This window comes from Monopterus albus, unplaced genomic scaffold (assembly GCF_001952655.1).
Source record: "Monopterus albus unplaced genomic scaffold, M_albus_1.0 scaffold7.1, whole genome shotgun sequence".
Classification (NCBI taxonomy): Eukaryota; Metazoa; Chordata; class Actinopteri; order Synbranchiformes; family Synbranchidae; genus Monopterus; species Monopterus albus.
Genome location: NW_018127887.1, coordinates 4,025,156 through 4,033,023, shown reverse-complemented (window position 1 = coordinate 4,033,023; position 7,868 = coordinate 4,025,156).

Here is a 7,868-nt window from a genome sequence, read left to right as displayed (position 1 = left end):
ACTGAAATGCTTGAATACAGATTATTCTTTTTGTAGACTTTGAACTACTGCAATACACAACATTACTTGAAAAATATGTTTATGTTTCATTCAACACTACAGTTGAGTGCAAAAGTTTACATCGCCACACTTTTCAAACGAGTAAAAACGAACAAAAATCAACAAAATATTTAATGCACATTCAGCTAGTCCACATGTTCCTTCATCAACAGAAGCAACAGAAATGATAGGGAGTGTATAAATAGGAAGTTATAGTAAAATAATGAAAATCATACCAGTGCAAAAGTTTGCTTCCCCCTTTATGAAATGTTTTTTAAATATTCTGTGTCCTCCAGCAGTTCACAGCAACATTTTGAGAAATGATCAAATCACACTGACCATGTACTGTAATAGAAATATTACCATCCTGTGCACACAACATAACCATGTGACCAGACGCAGTGTGTAATGAGTGTGCAACACGTAGCCTAAGGAATCACATAATGTAGGTTCAAATAATAATTACATCCTGCTCAAAATGTTTGTGTGGTAACTTTGAAGTCATGTATTATTTCATGTTTCCTGTGGTTACTGTTAATTGTTTGTTAATGTCTTGATATTTAGATATTATAAATATTTTAATTAGTGAAGTTGTGCCATCTTAGGCTGATTTTTAAGCTACTGGGGGCCATGCAAAGTGATTACTGTTATAGGCTATAGTTTACTTAAAATAGCCTAAATTATATTTTCCTCTCAGTTTAGTTTTTGAAAATGGAGCCAGTGAATTCGCTTCAAGTGGCAGACATTCAGTCACTCCCTGCTGTCCCACCATCTCCCTCTCTTCATGTTCCTCCCACACTGAGGGATAGCGAGTGTCACCATGTCTTCATTAGCTACAGCAGCACTGACCACCAGTGGACCTACTCCCTCATCGGCCGGCTGGAGTCCTGGGGCCTGCAGGTTTGCTACCATGACCATGACTTAATCCCGGTCGCACCGTGCTGGAAAGCATGTCTGACTGCATCCAGGAGAGCCAGAGGGTCCTGCTGGTTCTCAGCCCAGAGTTTGTGAGGAGTCGCTGGTGTCTCCTGGAGGCCAACATGTCTCTGTTCAGAGACTGCCTGCAGAGGAAACCCATTGTCCCAGTGCTGCTGGAGCCAGGAGTCACAGTTCCTCTCCACCTCTGCCACCTCACCTACCTAGAGGCCAATGACCCTGACTTTATGAATAAGCTGCTCAAGGTGCTCTGCACCCCGAACCAGCAGCTTCAAGGGTCCACTATGGTGCCCTTCCAGCCTCCGTCTATCTACAATGGGAAGGCCCTGCAGCCATTGACTGCTGTCAATGATGAGAGACTCAATAAATGGGAGTCTGGACTATTCAGTGACATGGGGGTGCCAGACCAACTGAATCTGATCAATGAGGACCAGGAGAAATTCAGGAAGGCTGTGAGGATGATCAGCAGTGTTTCTCAAAACAAAGTATGGCTGCGTCCACTCTGGCTAAGAGTACTCATTATTGTTTTTATTATAATATTTGTTTTAGTCATGACAGGTTTTTTTTTTTTTACATACAGTTTAATTGTACTCCTAGTTGGTAATTATTTGCCCAAGAATGAGCTCAAAGATCTTTTGGGATTATTGGTGGTCACTGTTTGTCTTGTCTATTGTGTTAATTTTGGATTAATTATTCTGATTTGTCTCTGGAGTAAGGATAATAGCAAATACATTGTGAGGGAGATGCAGAAAGCTATAGGCCAGGCAAATGTAACCCTCTCTGAGGAGAAGGTGTTGATAGGCTGTCAGTCCAATTAAAAAATCTATATGGTTTATGTTTCTCTGGATGGTTGCAAACATGAGTTTGCAGAAACATTTTCTGAGCAGGCTGGTGCTGAGGACATGTTCTGACATTCTTTTCGTCAGGTTACGCCTGCTGCCTTGCCAAAAGACACTTTCCTTTTCTGCAGCCCAGCTCCACTGGTCACCTCGAGGGAGGAGTGTGTTTCTGTCAGTATGTGTCCCAGCAGCTGAGCAGGGGAGAGTGGGGGTAGGACTATACAGGATATTCAGAATCTATCAGCTGTGCATCTGGGTGTGAGGTGATTTGTAAGAGAACAATTGTATGTTTTAAAAAACATTACATTTTAATCCCAGCTTTTGATAAAATCCCCTTAACAGCATTCTCCACGGCAGCTGCATTTTACATTTCAAATAGCAATACAGTTATAAAGTTTTTGTGATCACTTTCCACTGCCTTAAATGTTTTACATTCAAAGTACATTTCAACTATTTATACAACTGAAAAAATCGTGGAGTATGGTGACCGAGCACCCGGGGCATGCTCCTGAAAATAATGACATTTCATCATAGCCTTAAAAGAAGCATAGTAGATTTTCATTTTTCAAGAGTTCAACAAATCAATTAAATTAATCAATGTTTTATTAGTTGCTTTGTGCACTCAGAAACCCCACATTCCAGTTTACACCACATGATAATACTTGTTTTTACCATCACCAAGAAGGCATTTGTGAAAGATTGTCTTATGCCAAAAGCAATAAATGTTTAATCATATTCATTATTATATTTCATAAAATTGTTCTTCAAGTAATTTCCCTTAAAGCAAGCAAGACTGGTTGAGCCGTGTGTGCAGCAGTTTCAAGCTGAGGCACCATAAATGTAACCTGTTATATAACATTTCACTGTATTGTAAAACTCTGTACCTCAGGCTTCAGACAACCCAAGGTATAAGATTTCCTTATCTGTTGCTCTTCTGACAAAATGTTGTTGATCTTTGCCAGTGATGCTGCCTGATTAGAAATAAAGACCTGTTTGAGATGTGAGTCCCATTGTGCACCACAGAAGAATAATCAATATTTGCTGACCGTTATGACATTCAGTAACCAGGTCCAGGATATGAAACAGAGATACGACATTGTTGCCTGAGGGGTCTTTTGCATCAAATCCTAGCAAGCAGTAAAACAGCACAGCTGGCAATATTAACCAGAGTCAGACCAAGACTACGCCTCAGCAGGTGTGCTGCCTGGGTCACACTATACAGAGGAAATTCTCATAATCTCCATAAGAGGCAGAAATGTGTTCTTATTGCTGCACCTTAGTTAAATATAAATTAGGATGGATCAGGCATACTTGTTCAGATAAATAAAAACATTGTCTTGCATGCATGCATATTGTGGCAAGATAATTGCTCACAGAAATGATAGTCATCTGTCTATTTCTCAAAAATGGCTTTAATTTTCATTTGGCTCAGTCACTTCCACTCCTGTCACACAAGTTTTATTTTTTCCATATTATAGTCTATTTACGTGTGTGCAGATGTACTTAAGAATATACAAACATTAAGTTATTCCCTAATCCATAACAGCTGTATGTAATGCAATGAGCCCTGTATGCTGAAAACTGCATAGTTTCCTAACAAAGTTCACAAATTAAAACATAATGCCCTCATTAAAACATTCCTCTGCATTCAGACCTAAAATAGTGATTCATCTGACCACAGTACACATTTCCACTGTGTGACAGTTCATCCCTGATGCCTCTGAGACCTGGCTGTATACAGTCTACAGTACTGTGAGTTGGAGTTTGGAAGATGGTAGGTAGGTAGAACTTTACTGATCCCAGAGTAGTGAAATTCCAGTGTTCCAGCAGCAGTAAGGGAAAAGGAGTAAGACATTTACTCTGGCTTCTTGTTCAAATTCAAGTGCTTCAGATCTGTTTAACTTACCATTATTCCACCAAGTTAAAAGCAGCATGTGCAACTTAAATGTTTCCTTGGATTTAATTTGTACTGTCAGATCACAGATTTGTTTATGGGAATATGATTTAACTTTATAACTTTATAAATGCTCAGATGAAGATATCAACAAAGCCTTAAATCCCCTGTGTTCGTGGTGTACACAAATATGGGCAATTTATCACTCTTTATATGAAAGCAAAGAATCCAAGCTATTCAGTTTGTAGAATAAATGTCACAGAGATTTAGTAGTACCTAATAACATTTTGGTGGTTCAAAATAAAATGAGTAAATCTCAAAGAATGTCAGGTTTCGTGTAAAGTTATTATGGGAGGCTATGGGTCTGTTTAGTGTTCCCTTATAAAAGGTCCTAAGAGAGTTCATTCTTGGTTATGACAACAGTCTACCACTGTAAAGAAAAGCAGGAAGCACCCACTTGCAGAGCCAGTCTGAAAAAAGATATTTTTGTAATAATTATCCATTATTTTAAAAGTAGTCTGTACACGTGATCATGGGAAATACATTAGACTGGTTGCTCTTTCTTTTTTACTATCGTTTCGCTTCAGCTCTTCCACGTGTTCAAGTCTTTAAGTGGTCCCAAAGAGCAGCTTGCCATTTGGCACGATATGCATCTCAGCAGCTTTTCATTTAATTTTATGGGAATCTACAGGCACGCAATGCCCATGTGCCAAATGGCTACAGTGGCTTACAGGCTACATTCTGCAGATTTTTTAATTCTTTGGATTAAAATCCAACTCATTGTGGTGAGACAGAATGAAGGAAAAATGTTCATACTCTTGTGGCACTCACTGAAATGCCATCTGACCCAGCAGCAAGCCAAGCTGCTGCAGATTTAAACAGCAGACATTACAAAGGAAGAATCTGATCAGTGATCCAACATGTCCTTTTAGTGAAAGTCGAGCCCAGTAGCTTGAATCAAAGCAATAACTGCAAAGCCGCTGGGCTGAAATGAGATGGCTCTGAGTTTGTGCAGTTATCTGGCAAATCATCAATCTTCTTTATCATTCAGAGAAAATGTCACTCATCTCCATCACCAGTTTCAATCATCTCTGCTCTCATATTCTATACAACTCATCTTCTCAATAGAACTAGTTGGGATGTGGGGCGAGCTTTTGTAGAAACTGGTGTGAAAATATGTTATTTCTTTTTTAAACTGTTTTTTTTTCCCCAGTGCCAGAATTTCCGCTGGCAGACAAGAAGGAAATGTGAATGTGTAAAAATATGGTGCAAGTACTGGTCTCTTTACTCACTGATTAGATTTAGTGTGACACTTGGACTTAGATATTTGAGTTTAGTTTGGTTTAGTGGTTTTCAATTGTTTTATTTGCTTTAAATAATAAAATAATAAATCCAAAATACTGGGGGTCTACAGGGGTGTTTAAAAACAAAAGCAGTCATCAGACCCTTGTGCCCTACATTTTAGGGTTACTACAGCATTTATGGGTTGTTTTTCTGGCTTGAACACATATTCTTGTTATTTCCCTTTGAGAAAGACAGGATTCAATGCTTCATGTTTATGGGAGAGGGGGGAAAGTGGAGGCAATTCTTCAAATAATCAAAGAAAACTGTTTGCAATATAAGCAATTTTAACACATCTACCCTATATTCCAGGAGCCTTGTTACCAGAGTCCTGGATCGGAACATAGTCGGGCTTTGAATCTCCCCCTAGAGGGTTGGTGTTTTTGGGTCACAGTGTGTGGATTCACAGACACAGCGGCGAGAACATTGATGTCTACTCTCCTGATAGATGATTACATTGTATTAGTGCCTCCAAGTTTCCCATAAACTCTGATTACAGGACACAAATGTCCACATAAACCACCACATGTGCACATCTGCCCCCACAGGCCTTCAGAATTTCCACTCACCTAATCAATCTCCATAAAAATAACTTCATAGCTTCATTTATATTTAGATTGGAAACAGCTTTCTCATCAGCAATGCATGCACATTCTTTTAACTATCTTACACTGATTACTCAATGCAGGATCCTGACTGAAAAATTATACGATCCTTTACGACCAGTGAGGGATCGAGTTTTGCAGAAATATATATATATTTTTTTTAACTTGGCTTTAAAAAACAGGTTTTTGTTTCTTCCTCGTTGGATGGCGTAAGAGACTCTTTGCTTTGTGAAAATCTTTTGCTCTTCCACCAGCTTTTCCTTTTTGACTGATGACAGTACTTCAGAGCATCCTCCAGGGAAATATAGTGGTAGTTTTAGTGATGCACAAAATAATGTGATCCCACAGTACATTAAGTGAAAGTCATACAATAGGATTTATCTTTATCTTTTTCATACTCACCAAACCATTCCCTGTGCCTCCTATAAAAGCATCTGGATTTGTTGTTTCTCTACATTTTATTTAGGTTTTGTAATCTGTCTTGTTTTGTATAATTACATTAATATCAAGTAACTATAAAACACTTGAAGCACAGTTTTGATACTTAAAGCAATACTTCACAGCTGAGGTGTAATTTTTGTTATTGCTCTAATGCTAATGTTGAGGAGATAATATTTACCATGTTCACCCTTATAGATTAGTGTGGTACTGTAGCATGCTAGGCTAAATTGGTTACAGGTGTAGGACAAAATATCCAGTTAGGAGAAAAGAGAATTCCTGCTCACTGACTCTTGCAAGCTCCCAAAAATTATTTATTGCATTTTGTTGTTGTGTTTCAGCCAACATGGTCTTCATCAAAACATTGCAGATATCCGTTCAACTAGTAGCATCGCTCTCTCCACAAAGATCAATCTAGTGGAGCTATATGAAAAAGCCAGATGTTCAAAAATCAGTAGAATTCATCCTTTATGTCCATGGTAATAATTTTGCCTTTAACAAAGTCACCGACTGACAGACAGGGTGGTATTGCCACAATGCTAGCATGGTTAAAAATGTTCAACATTTTTAAATGCAGCTATAAGTACAGTGCATTACGTTGGACACTGAACAATACTAGGGCATTTCTTGGAATATTCTGCTGGTAGCCATCCATTTTACTGAGTGATTGATGTTTTTTCTGTTAAGTTAAGATGGAGTCAGACTTCAATGTCAACAACTGCTCTCTTTGCAGAATAAGTGGATCTGAAGTCCAGAGGCAGCCGAGGAAATGGCCTGGATGCGTAAGTGACCCCGAATGTACAGTAGAAACCATTAGATGCAGCCTGGCTATTTTTGTTGGAGCAAATAATCTATGGCACATTTTGAGGAAAATAAAAACACTCCCATGTTTTCATTTTTGTGAATAAAAAAGCAATTTCATATCAAAGTAACAACATTATTACCACTGACAAAAATGTTCCCATTGCACAGTGATTATTTTCCATCCATCCATCCATTTTCCTACCCTTATCCGGGACCGGGTCACAGGGGCAGCAGTCTAAGCAAAGATGCCCAGACTTCCCTCTCTCCAGACACTTCCTCCAGCTCCTCCGGGGGAATGCCGCGGCGTTCCCAGGCCAGCCGAGAGACATAGTCCCTCCAGCATGTCCTGGGTCTTCCCCGGGGCCTCCTCCCGGTGGGACATGCCCGAAACACCTCCCTAGGAAGGTGCCCAGGAGGCATCCGAAACAGATGCCCGACCGAGCTCATCACCTTATCTCTAAGGGTGGGCCCTGCGGAGAAAGCTCATTTCGGCCGCCTGTATACGGGATCTTGCCCTTTCGGTCATGACCCAAAGTTCATGACCATAGGTGAGAGTCGGAATGTAGATTGACCAGTAAATCGAGAGCTTCGCCTTACAGCTCAGCTCCTTCTTCACCACGACGGACCGGTACATCGACCGCATTACTGCAGAAGCTGCACCGATCCCGTTACATCCTTCCCTCACTCGTGAACAAGAACCCAAGATACTTGAACTCCTCCACTTGAGGCAGGAACTCTCCACCAACCTGAAGGGAACAAGCCACCCTTTTCCGACTGAGAACCATGGCCTCGGATTTGGAGGTGCTGATTCTCAGCCCAGCCGCTTCACACTCGGCTGCAAACCGCCCCAGTGCACACTGGAGGTCCTGGTTTGATGGGGCCAACAGGACAACGTTTGAAATTTAATGTTTATTTGTAGGTAGTTTATGTTAGAACTTTATTTGTCAAGTTATGTTAATTTCTTTATATTTA